Raw genomic sequence first — 21,532 nt, forward strand, 5'->3', positions numbered from 1 at the left:
GATAAGATACAAGAGGCCATTGAAGGAATAGAAACCAGAGAACTGGAACGTATAGAAGCTGACATAGAGAGAGATATAAGGATCTCCAGGAAGAAAACAACACTAAGAGAATTATGTGACCGATCCAAAAGGATTAATATTCGTATTATAGGGGTACCAGAAGAAGAAGAAAGAGGAAAAGGGATAGAAAGTCTCTTTGAAGAAATAATAGCTGAAAACTGGGGGAAGAAACACTCGAACAGACCATGGAAATACACAGAACCCCCAATAGAAAGGATACAAGGAAGACAACACCAAGACACATAATAATTAAAATGGCAAGGAGCAAGGACAAGGAAAGAGTTTTAAAGGCAGCTAGAGAGAAAAAGGTCACCTATAAAGGAAAACCCATCAGGCTAACATCAGACTTCTCAACAGAAACCCTACAGGCCAGAAGAGAATGGCATGACATACTTAATGCAATGAAACAGAATGGCCTTGAACCAAGGATACTGTATCCAGCACGACTATCATTTAAATATGATGGCGGGATTAAACAATTCCCAGACAAGCAAAAGCTGAGGGAATTTGCTTCCCACAAACCACCTCTACAGGGAATCTTACAGGGACTGCTCTAGATGGGAGCACTCCTAAAGAGAGCACAGAACAAAACACAGAACATATGAAGAATGGAGGAGGAATAAGAAGGGAGAGAAGAAAAGAATCTCCAGACAGTGTATATAAAAGCTCAATAAGTGAGCTAAGTTAGGCAGTAAGATACTAAAGAAGTGAACCTTGAACCTTTGGTAACCACAAACCTAAAGCCTGCAATGGCAATAAGTACATACCTCTCAATAGTCACCCTAAATGTAAATGGACTTAATGCATCAATCAAAAGACACAGACTCATAGAATGGATAAAAAAGCAAGACCCATCTATATGCTGCTTACAAGAAACTCACCTCAAGCCCAAAGATAGGCACAGACTAAAAGTCAAGGGATGGAAAAACATATTTCAAGCAAACAACATTCAGAAGAAAGCAGGGTTTGCAGTACTAGTATCAGACAAAATAGACTTCAAAACAAAGCAAGTAACAAGAGATAAAGAAGGACACTACATATGATAAAGGGCTCAGTCCAACAAGAGGATATAACCATTCTAAATATATTGCACCCAACACAGGAGCACCAGCATTTGTGAAACAAATATTAAGAGAACTAAAGAGGGAAATAGACTGCAATGCATTCATTTTAGGAGACTTCAACACACCACTCACCCCAAAGGATAGATCCACCGGGCAGAAAATAAGTAAGGACACACAGGCACTGAACAACACACTAGAACAGATGGACCTAATAGACATCTATAGAACTCCAAATCCAAAAGCAACAAGATATACATTCTTCCCAAGTGCACACAGAACATTCTCCAGAATAGACCACATACTAGCTCACAAAAAGAGCCTCAGTAAATTCCAAAATATTGAAATTCTACCAACTAATTTTTCAGACCACAAAGTATAAAACTAGAAATAAATTCTACAAAGAAAACAAAAAGGCTCACAATCACATGGAGGCTTAACAACATGCTTCTAAATAATCAATGGATCAACAAACAAATAAAAATAGAGATCAAGGAATATATAGAAACAAATGACAACAACAGCACAAAGCCCCAAGTTCTGTGGGATGCAGCGAAAGCAGTCTTAAGAGGAAAGTATATAGCGATCCAGGCACACTTGAAGAAGGAAGAACAATCCCAAATGAATAGTCTAACATCACAATTATCGAAACAGGAAAAAGAAGAACAAATGAGGCCTAAAGTCAACAGAAGGAGGGACATAATAAAGATCAGAGAAGAAACAAAACTGAGAAGAATAAAACAATAGCAAAAAATGGGCAGAAGTGCTGAGCAGACAGTTCTCCAAAGAAGACATTCAGATGACCAACAGACACATGAAAAGATGTTCCACATCGCTAATTATCAGAGAAATGCAAATTAAAAGTACAATGAGATATCACCTCATACCAGTAAGGATGGCTGCCATCCAAAGACAAACAACAACAAATGTTAGCAAGGCTGTGGAGAAAGGGGAACCCTCCTACACTGCTGGTGGGAATGTAAATTAGTTCAACCATTGTGGAAAGCATAATGAAGGTTTATCAAAATGCTCAAAACAGACCTACCATTTGACCCAGGAATTCCACTCCTAGGAATTTACCCTAAGAACGCAGCAATCAAGTTTGAAAAAGACAGATGCACCCCTATGTTTTTTGCAGTAGTATTTACAACAGCCAAGAATTGGAAGCAACCTAAATGTCCATCAGTAGATGAATGGATAAAGAAGATGTGGTACATATACACAATGGAATACTACTAAGCCATAAGAAAAGGGCAAATCCTACCATTTGCAGCAACATGGATGGAGCTGGAGGGTATTATGCTCAGTGAAATAAGCCAAGCGGAGAAAGAGAAATACCAAATGATTTCACTCATCTGTGGAGTATAAAACAAAGGAAAAACTGAAGAAACAAAACAGCAGTGGGATTACAGAACCCAAAAATGGACTAACAGGTACCAAAGGGAAAGGGACTGGGGAGGATTGGTGGGTAGGGATGGAGAAGGGAGGGAAGAACAAAGGGGTTATTAAGATTAGCATGCATGGGGGGGAGGGAGAAATGGGAGGGCTGTACAAAACAGAGAAGGCAAGTAGTGATTCTCCAACATTTTGCTATGCTGATGGACAGTGACTGTAAAGTGGTTTATAGAGGGGACGTGGTATAGGGGAGAGACTAGTAAACATAATATTCTTTATGTAAGTGTTGATTAAAAATAAAAAAAATTAAATATAAATAAGAAAAGAAAGAAAAGGGGGATTACTCCTTGATAGGATAAAACTAACTGTAAATCAATGATTAATGCATGCTTTAAATATCCTTAATTTTGATCACTTAAAGGGTGTCAGATGATCGGCTATGGATACACTTTTCTGTTAATATTCCTTTCTCTTAAAAAAAAAAAAAAAAGCAGTTCCTGTGTGGTGACCTCCAATGAGTTCTACACAATGGTATAAAGGGCATATCAAAGTGTGGGCAAAGGGTCTGTTTGTGTTTATACAGAGGATCAAAGCCTAATTTGGCTACCCAGAAAATGAACTAAGATACGATATGAAGAAGAACTTCCAACATCAGCACTCTCTGGAAGAGTCATACCAGAAGATGATCATCAAAAAACCTCAACAAAAATTCAGGCGATGCTGCAGTTGTAGCTGCATCCATCCCACCTGTTCCTGGACTTGCCATTGGAATGAAGAAGGAGATATCTTAAGCTGGCCTGTGCATACAGTAAAACAACAAATTTGACTGGATCTATACTGTTGGAACTCAACCAAGAATTAGGAGAAGTGCAAGTTGTAGCACTCCAAAATCTTACGACTACAGACTATCTATGGTTAAAAGAACATATGGGATGTGAACAGTTCCCAGGAATGGGTTGTTTGAATTTGATTTCTCTCAGACTGTTCAAGTACAGTTGGACAATATCCATCATATCATAGACAAATTTTCACAAATGCCTAGGGTGCCTAACTGGTTTTCTTGGCTTCACTGGAGATGGCTGGTAATTATAGATCTGCTTTGGTTATGTAACTATATTCCTATTATGTTAATGTGTGTGCACAATTTAGTTAGTAGTTTAAAACCTATATATGCTTAAGTTACTCTACAAGAAGGTATGTCAAAGAAATAATCAATCTTCCCATTTTTTCTTCCGCCTGTTACTTCTATAGCTTTTCTTCTTCCTTCCTAATTACAACCCTTAAATAGAATTTGTGCCTCATATCGAATTTACCGAGTATCAAAATTCCTCCAAGTGGTAAAGATACCTCAAGACAAATGCTGGGCATAGAACCCACAGGGCATAAATCTGCAAAGTAAAAAGCTAACCTTTTCAAACAATATGGCTTCTCTCTCACTTACCAACTTTACGTCTCCCTGTATGGCCCCAGAAGTTGACTGGTTAGCCAGAGACGGGTAAGATTCCTCAAGGGAGGAACAACCTAAGACAGGCACAGTTACAGGGGGTCCATCAGGTGAGAAATTGGGGATCAACAGTGGTGAGGCTTAGAACCTCACCCCCCCCCCTGTTTTGAGAGAAATCTTCTGCATCCGTGGATGTTTTAATGCCCTTTTCTAGCTTGGATTAACACATAGTCTACAGGCACACACCTGATCATCTACATTTGCTCTCTTACAACACTAAACTATGTTTTCTACCTTTATCTTGCATCTACCTACCACTTCAGCATTTTATTAAAAATAAAAATAATAATAATAATAAAGGGAGAAATGTGGGATCCACATATTAATCAAGTATAAAAATCAAACGAATATTCATATTTGACCTGATTGTTTATAGTTCATAATACGTGATCAAAACCAAAAGTTTCTGTGATGAATGCCCTTGTACTGTTCACCATGTAAGAACTCATTCACTGTGTAAGAATTTGTTCACCATGTAAGAACTTGTTCATTATGCTTCAGAAGATTGGAGACTGACGAGAATTAGGCTTGGGGTGGATTAATGATTGTGCATTGATCATTGACTCCCCATACAGAATTTTATTGTTGTTAACAACCATTTGATCAATAAATATGAGAGATGCCCTCTCAAAAAAAAAGAAAAAAAAAGATAAAGAGAGACTGTCTATTTCAATTGCCTCTGGGCGGTAGTATTGAGACAGGTTTAGTAGTTTAAACTTGTATTTTTACTTCAAATTTTTCCTCATCAATGTACTTTACTCTTTTAACCAATTAGAACCACATTATTTAAATAGGACAAGGTGGGTCTTTTAGTGAAAGAAATCTTTTCATGCAATTCTTGTTTCCTTAGAAAGTAGCTCTCACTTGTACATTTAATACTTTTGGATGCATCATTATTGTTACATGGGGACAGAGTTGCCACTAAAATAACATGAATTGCAATAATATAAATGCCCAAAGTGCTATTGAAATCCCTTATGTCCTTAAACTTACCTCATTGAAATAATGATGTACAATAAACAAAATAACATTAATATGCTTTTATATGTTGTATCTATAAATTATATGTTGTATCCATAATAGTACACCAGTTCTTTGTCACGTGATTTGTAGGATATAAACTATGAAAACTTATGAGCTATTTTTGACAGAAACTCTCCACCCCTGATACCATCAAGGCAGAAACATTAACTAAGAGCCAAAACTTTTTATTGGTCCTTTGGAAGCAGGGGTTCTGAAGAGAGCTTCTCTAGGGAGAGGACTGTATCAAATGGATTTAGCAAGAATATAAGACAAGTAGACAGAACTATGTCCTCAGATTAAACAGGGTTTAGAAGGGTTGACTAGATACTTAGACATAATGATCCAAATAGAGCAAGGGCCTGACATCTTCATTTGTAAAGGGCATTAGTTTAAATAAACTTGGTGTGTTTAAGAATATTATTTCCTCCACAGTTTTTCAACTATTCCAGTGAGGGCAGCAAACACATGGTGACAATCACAACATAAAAGTTATTTGGTATTGAAGTCCCTTGACCTTTTGTGTCCTATGATTCATATGAGGCTAAAGTCCATAATATTTCTCAACTTTTGCCACTAGCTTCTCCCTCCTAATTTTTTTTTCCTTTTCCAGTTTCCAAAAAAATCAACATTTTGCGTGTGAGAGAAAGGTTATGCTTGAGAGTTTTTAAACAGTAGCAGCAGATTCATGCCCATTTTTCTTGATCAATGTCCTACATCTAGTATTTGCCTTTTGTGGTTCTCCATACAAAAGGAAAACTGTCCACCCACTTGGAAGTATAAAAATAAAATATGTGACTTAAATTTCTTAAACATTTTTTCATGTGAGGACATACAGATCTACCAATTTCCCAGTTTCTTCTTTATTGTGGTCAAATAAACATATAATTAAACTTTAATGTTTTAATCCTCTTTAAGTGTACATTTTGGTGGCATTAAGTACGTTCACATTGTCTAGCCATCACCATCTTCCATCTCCAGAATTTGTTTTCCCTCATGGAAATTTTTACCCATTAAACAATGACTTTCTATTCCTCCCTCCTCTCCACCCCTGGCAATCACCACTGTCTATGAATCTTAAGTAATTCATTTAAGTAGAACTATACAATATTTGTCCTTGGGAAGTAGAATATTATTTGTCCTTTGTGCATCTGGCATATTTTCTTAGCATAATGTCTTCAAAGTTTATACTTATTATAGCATGTGCCAGAAGTACATTCCTTGTTAAAGCTGAAATCTATTCCATTGCCTGCATTTACCACATTTGGCTTATCCATTCATCCATAGATGGACATCTGGGTTGTTTCTACCTTTAGCTATTGTGAAGAATGCTGCAATGAAGAAAGCTATACACATCTGTTCTAGTCTCTGCTTTCAATTCATTTGGTATATACCCATAAGTGCAATTGCTGAATAATGTGGAAATTTTAATTTTTGAGGAACCACCACACTGTTTCCCACAGCATCTTTACATTGCTACCAGCACTGACCACTACTGGACAAAAAGTACACTGGAGACCTCAGGCAAGGACCCCCCTACTGAGCCCAGTACACTCACAGAACTGTGGAGACAATCACTGTTTTAGACCGCTCACTATCAGGCTGTTTTGTTACTAAGCCATAGGAAGCTCAAGCAGAAACTGGAAACAGGAAGTGGGATGAGATGCCACAACAAAACTTAGATACATGACATGAGTCTCAGGATTGAGCAGTAAATAACTGGAAGCTCCTCAACAACACCATTGGTGAAGTACTGAAGACACTAAGTAAACCTCTGTTAGAGGCCAGAGGTAAAAAAGGTCCATGTTACATAATGCCATGGTGACACTGTCACCTGTGGTAACAGCAAAAGGGCTAAGCAGAACGCTTGGTTTAGAGGATTTCCATGCATCATGTTTAAATTAGAACTGATGTATTTGCACATGAGAAAGTACAGATGGAGACAGATGAAGGAGAAAAGAGCAGTGTATGTATCGGGCAGATGCTAGAGAAATATAAAGCATCTAGGACTTATTGGGTACAACAATAAAATTACTTCTCTCCTGTTACTTCCAGCAAACATTAATAAATGAATAACAGCAAAGGAATACCAAGTATACACAGCCATACTTGCCTTATTAAGACCTCTGATGATCGAACAGCATATTTCCTAGACCCACTCTGTCAGATAAGAGGACATCTAAAAATATTAGAATTGTCTCACATCACTTTGACTCCAAAGATAAGATAGAGAGAATCCTGGCCCAAAGACATTTGAGGACATGGCACTTTTTTTCTGTTTTAGTAAACCCTAGTAAGGTTTATAGATAAGTTGTATAGAGTTTGGAATACTTCTAGAAAAACATTTCAATTTAAAGGGCACTCAAATACTTTATATATTCTAATTGTATTATTTAATTAAAAGAACGCCTGGCAGTGAAGTTATACTTCTTATATTCTTTATATAATAGCTATATTATCTTTCTCAAATTTTTCTTTTTATGTCAAATGAAGTTATACCAAAATATTATTGTTAGACTTAAGGAGGTAATGAGGTACTTCAACAATATTAAGTTCAATAAAGCTAATCCATCTGTTAATTTTTTTACTTACATTTCTATCATTTTTCCTTAGGAATATTTCAGTCAATCACACTCAGCAGAATCAATACAGTCCTATAATATGTGGATTTTTTTATTACAAATTAAAAACATTTTTCTTTATGTCAATAAAAGAAACCAGTTTTCTGAAATTTAATTTTACTTAAATTTTGATAAAATGAATCACAGATTTTGCCATATTGCATGTGTTCTTAAAGGGTTTGATTCAAGAAAACTATTTTTTTTTTGCTTTTACTTTTCTTATTAACAGGACTAACCAAATTTCATATCACCAAATGATGTGTGGTTAGTGAAAATGATTCAGCCTCTTTTTTTTGCTTCAATGCTGTTTTTATCTTAGAAAGAATCTTGCATGAGGCAGATATTAATATATCATCCATTTTCTAAAAAGCAATCCTAATCACTCTCTAGGCCTTGATTTCTATATTTGCATTTTCATGAATGTATATTAACTTATTGTTGTGTATAAAGGTGCCTATTTTTGGATTAACTTTATCAAATTTAAATGTTTGTGAAATCCCAGTAAGCATGAAACCTAGTAACTTCGTTGCATCTGTTCACATAATTGATTTCTATATTCATAGGGATCTGAAGCATCGAGTGCATGAGCAGTTATCATTAAGGCAGTTTCACAGGCCTCTGAATGTTGTGTTCCAGTGATGCACAAACTCTGTAAATGGATATCAAGAAAGACTCAGCAGTTGCTTTGAATGTCAGGAATAGCTATTATTTTTTTTCTCTCAGATATGGAAATGAATCACATAAATCTGCAGTAAGGCATTTACTTCCATTTAAAATTATATATTTTATCATATGGAAGAAATGTTAGCTAAAGATTAAAAATTCATATAACCTTAAAACCTCATGCACTTGAATAAATGATAGTTAAATCACACACATATTAAATATATGTATGATTTTTTTCAACCGAGCTTTCACTTTTGTATTTATATATCACACTCATAGGGGCTGGGGCATGGACAGACTATTTTCTACAAATTATTCTAATAAACCACTGGATTGTTATCCACTGGTATCAGATACCAGATAGATAACTGTTTACAGATAATTGCTTCACATATTAATTCTATATAGCAATGAAAATATAATCTATTCAGTATTTTCTAAAGTTCTCAAGGTTTCTAGTCACAATAGGAGTGCACTGTTAACAGATTCTATGCCCTCAAAAACTTTTCAAATTATAGGATTAACCAGATTAAAAGCTTTTTCATCAGACTTCAAGACATACACTATGCCAATATGCATTAATCTGAATCACCGATTTTCTAATCCTGCACATGGCTTTATGCATATGTGTGAATGGTGTTGTGTGGCTAGAGCTGTGTAAGCTGTACTTTTGGATACACTGCACTATTCACCTTTCTTTGATGAGAAATTTATTTTCATATTTTGTGTAAAATTATAGAATTACTATGACTAAAGTCATGGAGTAAGACTATTAAGGCTCCATTATTTGTTCATGCCAGTGAGCTATTAAAAAACAAATTAACATGATATATCCACTTCAGAAAATTTTAAATGTAGGATCAGTACCTATTTTTCCCCACAGCAACTATTCTCTTGTTGAAACTCCACTTCCTTCTTCCACTAGTTTGTATTTACTCTCATTTTTTGGCCATACTGAGGGATTTCTGGCTTAGGCCTACTTAAAATTTTCCACTTATTTTTCTGTCCTTTTTGGTTATTCCAAGGGTGAAACTATGGTTTGAACTTACTTGTTCAGTACTATTCCTTTCTATGCAATTCAGGCAGGGGGAGGGGAAGTTGCTGGATTTATTTAGGTTGGACCTTGTAACCTGGGCTCCCTGTGACAATCTTTAGGAGATCCTAGAGAAGGCTACTCTCCTAGCTTTTGCTGGGACCAAAGCAAGTGAAAGGTCTTCTGCAGTGAGGTAGGGATTCTGTCTTTTTGACTTAACTGACAGTCACTAATGAATGGTTAGCCTAGATGGTCAGGGTGTTGGAAGAATAAGACTGAATGAACAATGACAAGGGACACTGGGAAAGAGGTATGAAAGAGGGCCTTTAATTAGTTTAACTTACAAATACAATGTTACTCATATTTTTGTAGTAGATGTGGTTGCTGTATGGTGCTTACAGAAATCTATAATCAAAAAATTATAGATTTCTCCAGGTAAGTATTCTCTTCTTGAGAAATAGCCCCCAGGCTCTGATTTAACAATCTGAACTGATCCTCATAAACTGATCCGTCAAGATAAAATGTGAAATATATACAACAGCACTCCAATATTACATGCAAGTAAAACATAGGGGATTGGATTTAAACAGATCCTGTTAGCATAATCAAGTGCCTCAGGTACTAATAATGCAAACTGCCCCTAATAATACCTTTCCCTCAACTCACTCCTATTGGCCTCAGGGGGTTTTCTATGTACAGTTGTCTGAGGAATGTTAGCACCGTGCACATGGACTTCAGGAGCATTATCCCCCTATTCTGGGATGAACCTGAAGTGGAATAAGCAAGACTTTGAGGTGTATATTTGGTTGTTCATAATTAAGAGTTGGCCAGAGGTATGGATCTACATAAATCCATTCAGTCACTAAAGGTTAGCCTAGTGAGGGTGTTGGAAGAACAAGACTAAAGAAACAATGACAAGGGGCACTGGGAAAGAGGCATGAAAGTGGCCCTTTAATTGCGGGAACAAGGTGTAAGGATGAACACCAAAGGACATGCACTAACGGTGAGACACTTAATAATAAGGTGAGCAATATGACTCAAACTCTCTGCTATCAGTTGGTCTCTTTCTCCACCTCAGTGTTACTCAGTAAGATCATTGACAAAGGGGTCAGTGCGATGAACTGAAATAATTCATGGACTAACAATATAGGCTTCTGAACATCAAAATTTATCTAGTATTTCTAATTGCCAAGTGTCCAACTTCTAAAAAGCAGAGAGCAAAGCTATCCTCTTGTATGATACAACTTAACAGTGCCTAGCACTAAGCTAATTATGCTGGACTCCATCCTGAACGGTGTTGTGAAGCAATACTTCATGGTGTTTCTACATGTCTTATGACAACCCTTCTTCAATAATGTCTTTCAAGGATGTTCCCATAGCAAACAGCCTTGGAAGTTAAGAAAAGCATCTCTTTCTGGGTCAGAGGGCAGATTTGTTTTATAACCAATATAACAAAGATAAAAACGTACTGCAGAGCAAATATCAGGCTTGTTTGCTATCCCTCCCCTTCTAAGACTGGAGATGGCTAATCTGTGTTCCTCAGCTTTGACAAAGACCCCTCTGTGTATAGCGTTCGCCTGGGCTCACTGTATTCAGACCTGTAGGACTTGAGGGATCGTGGGAAACTGGCACAAACATGAAGCTCCTGCTACGCCATGAGTAATAAACTGTCTAAACACACCTGGGCTGATAGATTTCTTAAAGGTCTGATCCCTGCAAGTGTGGCAAGAAAATCTAGAATTTCCCTGTTGCTTAGGGATCATTCAACTTCTCATTGGAGGATTTCTTCTCACTGGAATGAACTGTTGCACTACTCACAATGCTCCTGACAGTGCTATTTTTACACTGACTGAATCTATTATTTACCATCATGCTTCTCCATAATACTGCTTCTGGAAGAAAGCAAAAGTAAAGATACAGGTTCATAAAGTGGTCCATCACCTTGAAAATGTTGGTAGCTAAAATTATGGGATTAACTGCTGAGAGACAGAATTATTGAGTGGTGAGACTTACCAAAGCACATTCTAGGCACCATAAGAGTCCTGAACTAACAGCCAATGTATGGCACTACTTGTCCCATACAGAATGTGCAGGTGTCAGAACCAAGGAGACCAAGGGGTTGAGAACTAGGGGTAGGAGCTAAGAGTTGAAAGAAGTAGTGGATTCCCTTTCTAGTACCCAAAAATTTCCCTTATTTTATTTTACTCCTTGAAACTTAAGGTTTTGTTGGATTTGAGTCTGTTCTACTAAGGAAGAAAAATTTCAACTAGAGGTCAGCACACTGCTTGCAATGAGCTGAAAATTAAAAATTCTACCCATTCCCTCTAAACTTATCTTGATACTGAATTAAGGCAAAGAGTGGAATATTTTGAGGGAATGACCACTTCTTCATATTTCATTTTTTAGAGTAAGAATTATAGAAAACTACAGTAACCACATATAAATTAACTGAGAGTTCATATAATCTAGCCTTTAATTTCTGTTCAAAAGGGAAATTTGATGAGTGGAATACTTGTCAGCTTCCAGAAATAAAGAGATCCATGAGAGAACTCCCTCTTCTGACCAGGTTCTTTTTTAGTGTTTTCTCTGACAGATAATAAAGTTGGGCATGCTATTTGCTGATCAAATTCTTCTAATATTCTTTGAAAAGAAACAAGCCTATTTCCCAGTGGCTTATTGGTTGTCAACGTCTATTGGATGGAGCTTGGTTGCAGCTTTGTATTGGCTTAGCTGTTTGCATTATTTTGGGTTTTCCAGGAGCAAACTGCGATAGGAGGACTTGCATAAAGTTAGTTTACTTGTAAGTTGTTTCCAGGAAACAATGGTAGGATAGAAGAAAAATTACACAGGGAAGCCAAAGAAGCCAATACAGAGTGTCACTGAAGATATATCCTGCTTTGAAGCTAAGGTATTCATTAGAGCCCACAGCTCTGTTAACTTACTTGGAGGCATGGGACCTGGGTTATAATCCATATCAATTCCTATTACCCACAGATAGATGCCTGCTAGCAGGGGTCATGCTAATTCACTGGCACTTCCATGTGACCTGGGCAAAGCAGGTTACAGAGGACAGACAACACCTTCTGGGAAAGAGACACTTTTCTGGCAGTTGGAAGCTAGTCTGATGTGGACAAAAAAGTTAAATATTGATGGGACATTGCAGTGTTCCAACACCTACCATGCATTTTATTTGTTTAGTGAGTCAAAATCTATTCTTATTAAGCCACTTACTTTACTGTATATCAATTAAAAAAAGAAGACACTTTGTTTAATAGTTTTAGATAAGGACAAAATGACCATTTCTGTGTTATGCTGTATTTTTACTTGCTTCCTCAAGCTCCTTCACCATCTTCATGGTAAAATTGTAAAAAAATTAATATTCGAAGTATTTTCATACGAAGGTTATAATCTTATGTCAAGAGCAAGATTATTTTATCACATCAAATAAGGTTAATGAGATAATTATATGGGAAAGTACTCTATGATGTTTAAGTGCTCTAATGATTTCAGCTAATTAATTCCATAAATTTACTCATATTTAAAGATCAAATAGCACTGAGTGTCTTAACTGAAAAAAAGCTAGAAAATTAATCAGGCAAATGTATTTATTTTCATACATAATGTTTAAAATAAAAAATATTCCTTGAATAAACCCATCCATAATATGGGACATATTTTATTTCACTCTAAAACATATTTAAATTTTAATACCTCACATTTCACACCAGAATATAAGATACAACCAATTCTTCCATGTTGAGTTTATCTTTTAAATATGTAAGGTAGCTTTGTAATGCTTTAAATGTAGGATAAGTGTTCATACTCCAGCCTAAATGAATCATATAACTTGAAACAATTATATGAAATTTACCAGAAGAGTTATAGAGAAAAAAATGATTGCACCATTAAAAGAATATCATGCATCAATTACAATGAGGAAATACAGGAGCAGTAAAATCCATTGATGGTGAAACCTTGTTAAAAAATACATCTAGTCAATACAAATGCATCATTAAATGACTGGGAAAGACTTAGTTTCTATGCATTACTTAAAATAGTTGCAATTTTACTAAATTATATATTTAATAATAAATGTATATGCTATCACACAGACTCTAATGATTATATACAGTAACATGAACTATACATTCCAAAGTTTATTTCCTTTTCAATAAAATGTTTTCATTCCACTTGTATTAAACTAAATTGAATTAAAATTAGTTTTAATCATGCCTTCTTTTAAAATACACTTATTTAAATTATTTTTCACTAGCCCTTTTATTATTTGAGATGAAGTTATGACCTATGGAGATGAGTGACTAAAACATTTTATGATGAGTACACTGCTCAAAGAAACTGAAAAATAGACACTAGCTTTATGAATTTGTAGTGGAAATGAAATACATTGACTGAAAACTACAGCTCTTAGGGTAGATTTAGATATTAGGCAATTTATTCAAAATTTTATTTTCTAAAATTGCAACTTAAAAGTTATGTATATCTTCATTTTTTAACAGTGTCATTAAAGTTACCTTGAATGTGGAGGATAGACATCTTTAAAACAACTGAATGACTGTCAAAATGAAGTTTAAATACTACAAAGCTATTTTTAAAATGCATATTAGGAATAAAATTAGATAAAATATCTTTATATTTGAATAACTGTTTTTCTAAACAACTCCCTAGTTGTTTCTACATTTTATATACATTTCCATAAAAGTAAACAATTATAAAAGGGATTTTTTTTGGCATCACAGTTGATAAAAGTTAATAAATTTCATGAACATATGAAATATTCTTTTGTATAAATACAACTTATAATAAATTCTAAGTAAAAAATTCTTGGCTCTTATCAACTGCAATTTTTATCAGTAATACATTTTGCAAGTCTCTCAATGTCACTGTTCCCGGCAGTGATATCAGTCATGCCAGTTAGGAAATCATCACTGAAAAGAAAAGAAAGCATATACAGAAGAAAAAAAAAATCTGTTAGGGCTCAAACCAGGTGAAGGAAAAAAATCCATCTTCCTTGGACAGATTCCATTTTTGGAAAGGAGAAGGAAGAAAAAAGAAGGACACAGCAAACTACAGAAAACCAAATGAGAACTTAAGAAAATGCAATTACAAAATCTCAGTAAGAACATATTAATATCCTTCCTCCAACCCATGTACACCACACCCACCCCTACTAGGTAAAATTGGCTTTTAATAGAAATTAGGAGAGCTATGGATGCTTATTTTGTCCCAGAATGACAAAGACATGATATTTTGAACAAGACTTCAAGCCAAGATACATTGGGCACATAAAGCAAGAGAGATTCTGAATTGTATATAAGATGAATTTATGTGACCCTACGTTAATGAAATGCACCAGCCAAAAAATGATGCCCTGAACCTTTGGCTGGTAACTTTCAGGTAAAAAAGTTTGCATAGGTTAGTCAAAGGGTTTAACTAGGGTATATCGAACAGAAAAATATCCAAATTTTCCAGTCACTAGATGACCTCTGAATCATTCAATTTGTCTCATACATAGAATAATCATAGATAAAAATTAAATATTATGAAGAGATAGCTTGGCTCAAAAATGTAAGAACAGAATTCAAAGAACAAACAGAATAACTATAAACAAATTTTAGCTATTAAAATAAATTAGCTTGGGTTAAAATCAATTAATTATGCATAAATGTAGTCCAATAATAAATAATCTAGGAAAGTAAAACCCAGGCTGTGGGGCCTCGTGTCTCCAGTCTTACTCTGAATGTAGGCAGAGTAGCTGTGGCAGGGTAAGAGGAGCTGTATTTAATACATTCAGGAAGGAACCAAGAACCACTGCTGGGAAATCAGGTCTTCTCTGCTCATGATAGCAACTATGAAAGAAAGTTTACATTTATGTCTTTCAGGATCTGAACTACATTCTTGTCCTTGGAGATTTCCCTGACATCTGACTGTGGAAGTCAAACACAGTTCACATGCTGACCCCTGAAAATGTAAAGTAATTGGGTTCTCAGTCTACCTTACAAGTCTAGTAAAGATCTGTTGACCTGAATTCTTCCAATCACACACATTCATTTCAGACTTGGCATTAAAGACCAACCTACCTACATCTTTGCCCGTAAACTCTCCCTTTTTTTTCCTATCACTTTGCATGAACTGCTGCTGATCTTAATCAAGCTCTCACCTTCTATTTTTGCTAGTGGTCACATGTCCAGATGCCAATACGAAGATGTTGTCCCAGCAACGCTAATCTTGCTCCCCTGAATAACCAATTTTTTTTCTTAATTGGGTCATTACTATGATTTTTCCCATGTGAAAAGACAGCCTTGTTTAATTCCATTTCACCTTCAAGCTTCCGTCTTTGTTCTCCACTGCCCTTTCAAAGTAATCATCGATATATACTCGCAGCAACAACTATAAATTCTCTCCTCTGATTTCTCCTGAATTTACCCCAATCAGGATTTTGTAACGCCACTCCACTGAAACCATTCGTGCTAACTTCAGCAATGACTATGTTTTGCGAAAATCAAACATTTCAGTATTGTTTGTTCTCATTGTTCTGCCTGTAGAATTTTAAGGCAGTCACTTGCTCTTCCTTTGAACACACTGTCTGAGGAGGATGAAGGTTGTAGTTGGGGATTTTAAGCAGAGGATTTCCATTACCTGACCTGTATTTAACAGTATCCCTCTGGCTCTGCTGTGTGAATACTGAAAGGGAGACCTCTTTGTTTCTTGCTGTATATAAATGGCTCCTTGCTGTCTCTCTCTCTCTCTCCCCCTAAATCCTTCACTATTATACAGTTTAGGAACCAGCTTTTGGGTCTCATCTCTGTCTACACTCACTTACTTGGTGACTTTATTTAGTACCTTGGCTTTAACCTCTATCTGTGTGCTGCTGTTTTCCAAGCCAGGATCTCTACCTTTTATTACAGAGATGGATATTCAATTTCTTATTAAATGTCTATATTTGTATGTCTAACTGGCATCATCACACATTTAACATACCAAGCTGAACTTCTGAAAATCATTCTTGTTCACCATTTATGGTAACTCCATCCTTCCAGATCTTCAGGATACATGCCTGGGATCATCTCTGACTCTTCATATGCATTTACCTCTAGTTCAGCAGCAAATGCTGGTCAATCCATCCACAAAATGTATTTCTGATATAAACACCTCTCCCTTACTATGGTACTGGCATGGTCACTTCACCAATCCAGCAGCTTCCTTTCAGTGGGCCCCACTCAGCAGCCAGAGAGGCTGTGTTCGACATACATCAAGTCATGCCATTCATCTGATTAAAACCTTCAAATACTGTCCCAGCCTTTTCAAGGAAAGAACCAGGTCCTTAATATGGTCTAAAAGGCCTTGAGTAATCTAGACACTCAACACAAGTAGCTTGATTTTCACTTTGTCATTTGCTTGTGGAATTTTATTCAGTATCACCTTCACAGACTACTGTAGTCAAAACTGTAGTCTGACAGTCACATTTCCCAATTTATTTATCTCTAAAGCACTTATCCATGTATCTAATTTTGTTTATTTTCTGCTATTCTCTCTTATAATGCTAGTTCTGTAAGATCAGGAATCTTTGCTTTGATCTCAGTCATATACCCTAATATGTAATAGCATTCTGGAATATAATCATCAATGGATACATCTGTATGGAATAACAAATTATGAATGGAAACTAATACCACAAAGTTTCTTCCTAGTGTTTCTGTGTCTACAGGTCATGCAAGGTAGCATGGGTGGTGGTGTTAGATAAAGTTGAGTCACAGCAGTAACAGACTGATGCCATTAGTAATCCTGGATAGCCTTAGTCCCTGTGGCAGGAAAAGCAGGTGGACAAGCTGCATCCTCTGCAGTTCAGCCAGGTTCATATTACTGCATCTGCTTCTACACCTCCTTATAAGTTTGTAAACTACATGAATATTTTAATATGTATGTGATGGTTAATTGTATATGTCAACTTGGATAGGCTTTGCTATGCAATTTTTAGTCAAATAACAAAGTAGATGTTGAGAAGGTATTTTAGATATGACTAACTTTTAAATCAGTAGATGCTGAGTAAAGTATATTTATCCTCTATAACCCTATCCTCATCTAATCAACTGAAGACTTTAAAAGCAAAGTATGAAGCTGAGGAAGGAAGAATTTTGTTTTCAGACTACAGTTTATAGCACCAGCTCTTCCCTGTACATCCAGTCTGCTGGTTTACCCTACAGATTTCTGACTTGCCAGGCAGCCCCCATGATAAATATCTGTATGCGTGTATCTGTGTGTGTGTGTGTGTGTACATATATACACATAAATGTTCTGTTGGTGTTTCTCTGGAAAGTTCTAATACAGCATTCCTTCCCTAAAATCTGCAAACATTGGTTTCAGTTGCTTACATATAAAAGGCTTCATATAAAAATTGGTACAGTAAATTGTCAAACTAGAACCAGATTAACTAAGGAGGAACAGATCTGTCACAGAGCAGTCTGGTCTAACTTGGGCTCAATTACCAAGAAATTAGACATGTAATAAGAGTGGAGAGGGAGACAGAGGAGGTTTCATCAGTAAATGCCATGAAATTCCAAAAAAAACTTAGCTAATGGTCACCAATGACTTGCAGTTATGAAATGCCTATTACAGGCAAGCCCTGGGGAACCAAATCTCCACACCATAGATCACGATCAAGGTCATGAAGAATCAGAACTGTTGCAAGAAAAGAATGTTCATGACAAACTCAGGTGTCTAAATGTTTGCATCAAGGCATGAGGGTGTATAAAGACTAAAATAAATTTTTCTCTCATACCTGGAATTCTGAGCCAGAACTTAGTATCACATTAGCCAAAATTTTAATAAATAAAAGATAAGGCAGTGATTTAAAAACACCAGAATTCCAGAAATTGAAATGGACATAAATGGGGTTTTTGAAATCCAAAAACATAGATGATTGACATTTTCTTGCTAGTGATTTTTTTTCTTCCTACTGCATAATTATGGTGCTTCAGTTGCAATGATCATTCTGCCTAATTGTCTATTGAGCAGGTTAGGCTGGAAGAAGTTAAACATCTCCACTACTCCTCATTTATCCAGATCTGTAACAAAATTTAGATATCAGCAGGGATCAGTAGGTCAATTACAAGTCCAATTTGATATAAAAAGAATTGTATAGAAAACACATGGAAAAAGTCCATATATTATACAAGCAAAATGTGCAGAATACAATTGCAAAATGATTTTGAGACTGAGAACCTAACTTAAATACTTTAAGTTATATGTATCAAATGGGTACACTTATCTGAAAATCTGAATTTAACATGCCAGCATTAAAATAAGCATAATTTTATATTTGCGTGGTTAGTTGTCTGAATGTGGATACAATGACTCCTCCTGTAAGAAGGTTAACAGAAATTCCTTAGAAACATGTAGAGGAATGATTTTTATGCTGTAGAGAGGTTGCACTGTTGGAATGAATTCACCTTTTGAAAATTGCTAATTCACCGTTCAATGTTTTCTGTATACAAAAATCTATAGGATGTATATGAGAAAATTTCAATTTTTCTGTAAACTTTTTAAAACTACTCAAAATCCACAAAGTGCTTGAAATTCTTTAGAAACAGGAGATATCACCACACACTATCTGAATGGCTAAAATAAATAGTGGCAATATTAAATGCTGGGAAGTTTTCAGAGAAACTGGAGTGTTCATACAGTGCCAGTGAGAATGTAAAATGGTATCACTTTTCTAAAACACAATTTGGCAGTTTCTTTAAAAAAATTATACACAAAAATGCCATGCATCCCAGTACGCCTAGGAATTTATTCCAGAGAAATGAAGACACAGTCACACAAACTCTGTGAATTTTTTACAGACCCAAACTGGAAACAACCAGATGGCCTTCAATGAGTGACTACTTAAAAAAACTGATAAATCCATGGAGGAATTTCTTCTCAGAAGGAAAAAGGAATCCAATATTGATATATACAACAAATGAATAGGAAAAAGCTAGTTCCAAAAGTTACATACATAGCTTTCGGAGGCAAATTAAAGAGACATTCATAAAGACATTGAAAGGCGGAGTTAGCCTTTCACTGGTCCCAGTGTTTGGAGTTGTCACACAAATTTTCTAAAACTCTCCAAGATAATAGTGAAGCAGTAAGAGAGATAAATGGGGATGATTTGAATATGATTTATTCCCCAAACTGACTCCTTACTTACTTAGCCTCTCCTGTTTTCTTGCACCACTCCAGCCACACCTGACTCCTTCTTAACTGTTCCTCAAACATGACAGGAAGATCTCAATTCAAGTCTTTGCATTTGCTATTTCCTATATCCTATATGGCTCGCTTTCTCACCACTGTAAGTTTTGCTTTAAAGGTCACATTTTCAGTGAGATCTTCCATGAGCATCTATCTTATTTAAAACTGCATCACACCCTCCCAAGGCATCCCTTTTCTGCTTTATTTCCAAAGTACATATGAGTTTCTAAAATGCTCTGTATTTTACTATTTTGTACAATATCCTAGCCCCTCAAATGGAACATAAACTCGATGAGAACAAGGTTTTTTATCCGGGTTGTTCACTATTGACTGTGCTTCTAATAGAGCCTGGCATACAATAGGAATCAATAAATATTCGATAAACTGCTAAACAGTATCTAGAACACATTTCCTTTACAAAGCAATGAGAATTATACCAGTGATCACAGCCCTGTTATCTTTGAATAGCAGTTTGTGGCGGGGGGACTGGAAGGGAACAGCCAGTTGACATGAGCTCCCAGTTTTCAATGGAGATAGCATTCAGAGCAGTAATGGTCAGGCAGAAATACTACCATGACAGAAAAGGTAAGATCACCAATGCAGGCAGCACTTTAGTGGTGTCAGAGCAGCTCAATCTACTGGTACCACTGGGCCAAAATAAATATAAAACCAATTATTTTTAATAACAAACAAAAGTAACCACAACAATACCTTCAAGATAATATAAATACAGGTCTGACTTGGGCTCCCAGAGCAGATAATCCTGCCCCCACATTTGAATTATTTACTGGGTCAACCCACAGTCCCAGAAAGGATCCAAGTGAAGATGAGGTAGGACCCGGCAGTAATCATGTAAGAACAATATTCTAGATGTTCCTCCAAACCTTCAGCCAATGTCCTGAGTCTATTAGCTATTATTTATGTAAAGAAAGGAAAAATCCTCTAATCTTTCAGAGATTATGGAAAATACTCTTAAATCAACATTAATTTCTGAATACCTGTCCTCTGTGGTTTACTAGACAAAGGCAAACTTCTAGAAGTGATAAGAAGAATTTCGACATGAGCTCATCTCATGACAGATTTGGTCGTGTGCAGATGCCATCATGTGATACATTTCTCACTACTTCAATGTGTCATTGGAGTACAAATATGAAAGAATAGCAAAACCCTATGATGGCCTCCTTGCTAATGAGGCTAAGATTATTATAGTAAGAATCACTAAGTGGCAACAGCTAGTTCTCTGTCCCTACCAAAAAGGTAAGTCAATGGTACCCACAAAAACTGTTACAAATTATCATACTTCACTGCTCTCTCCAACCTATAAAAGATGTATGATAAAGGAGAGTTACTTTAAGTTTAATAAATTGAAGTGGTCACTTTGATCCCAAATTTCAATCTGGAATGATCTTTTTACTGATGGCTTTACTGATGTCTCCTTGAGTTTTAAATACTGTCTTCACTTGATCACATTCCATCTTTTCTTAATTACACACACATCAGACTTTCTTACCTAAGCACTGTACTGAATATATGTATGTCAAGTGTAACAATGGGCTTTAAGCTGCTAAATAAAATGGTCAATCTTCAGGAGCATTTAGAAATTAATCACTCCAATCTTAAAACATGTTTACTTGTCTTCCCTCTTAGCAAGTTTCTTGACTTCCTACTATCCTACTGCCAACTCCTTTTCTGTCTTTGTCATACCGTGACCTAGGAAATTTTGTGTGCTCCCAGAATAAGCTCTCAAACTGCTATAGTAAGAGTACCTATAGTCACCTCTGTGTGACATTATCTAGTCCATTAATTAAAGGTATGTATATTCTGGCATCTCTTAAATTTATAATTCTAGCTCAAATGTCAAATTAGGCATATACAGTTCCATCTATAATTCCTTCTCCTTTCCAAGTAGTTCCCATCACAATCA

This window comes from Manis javanica, chromosome 5 (genome assembly GCF_040802235.1).
Source record: "Manis javanica isolate MJ-LG chromosome 5, MJ_LKY, whole genome shotgun sequence".
Taxonomy (NCBI): domain Eukaryota; kingdom Metazoa; phylum Chordata; class Mammalia; order Pholidota; family Manidae; genus Manis; species Manis javanica.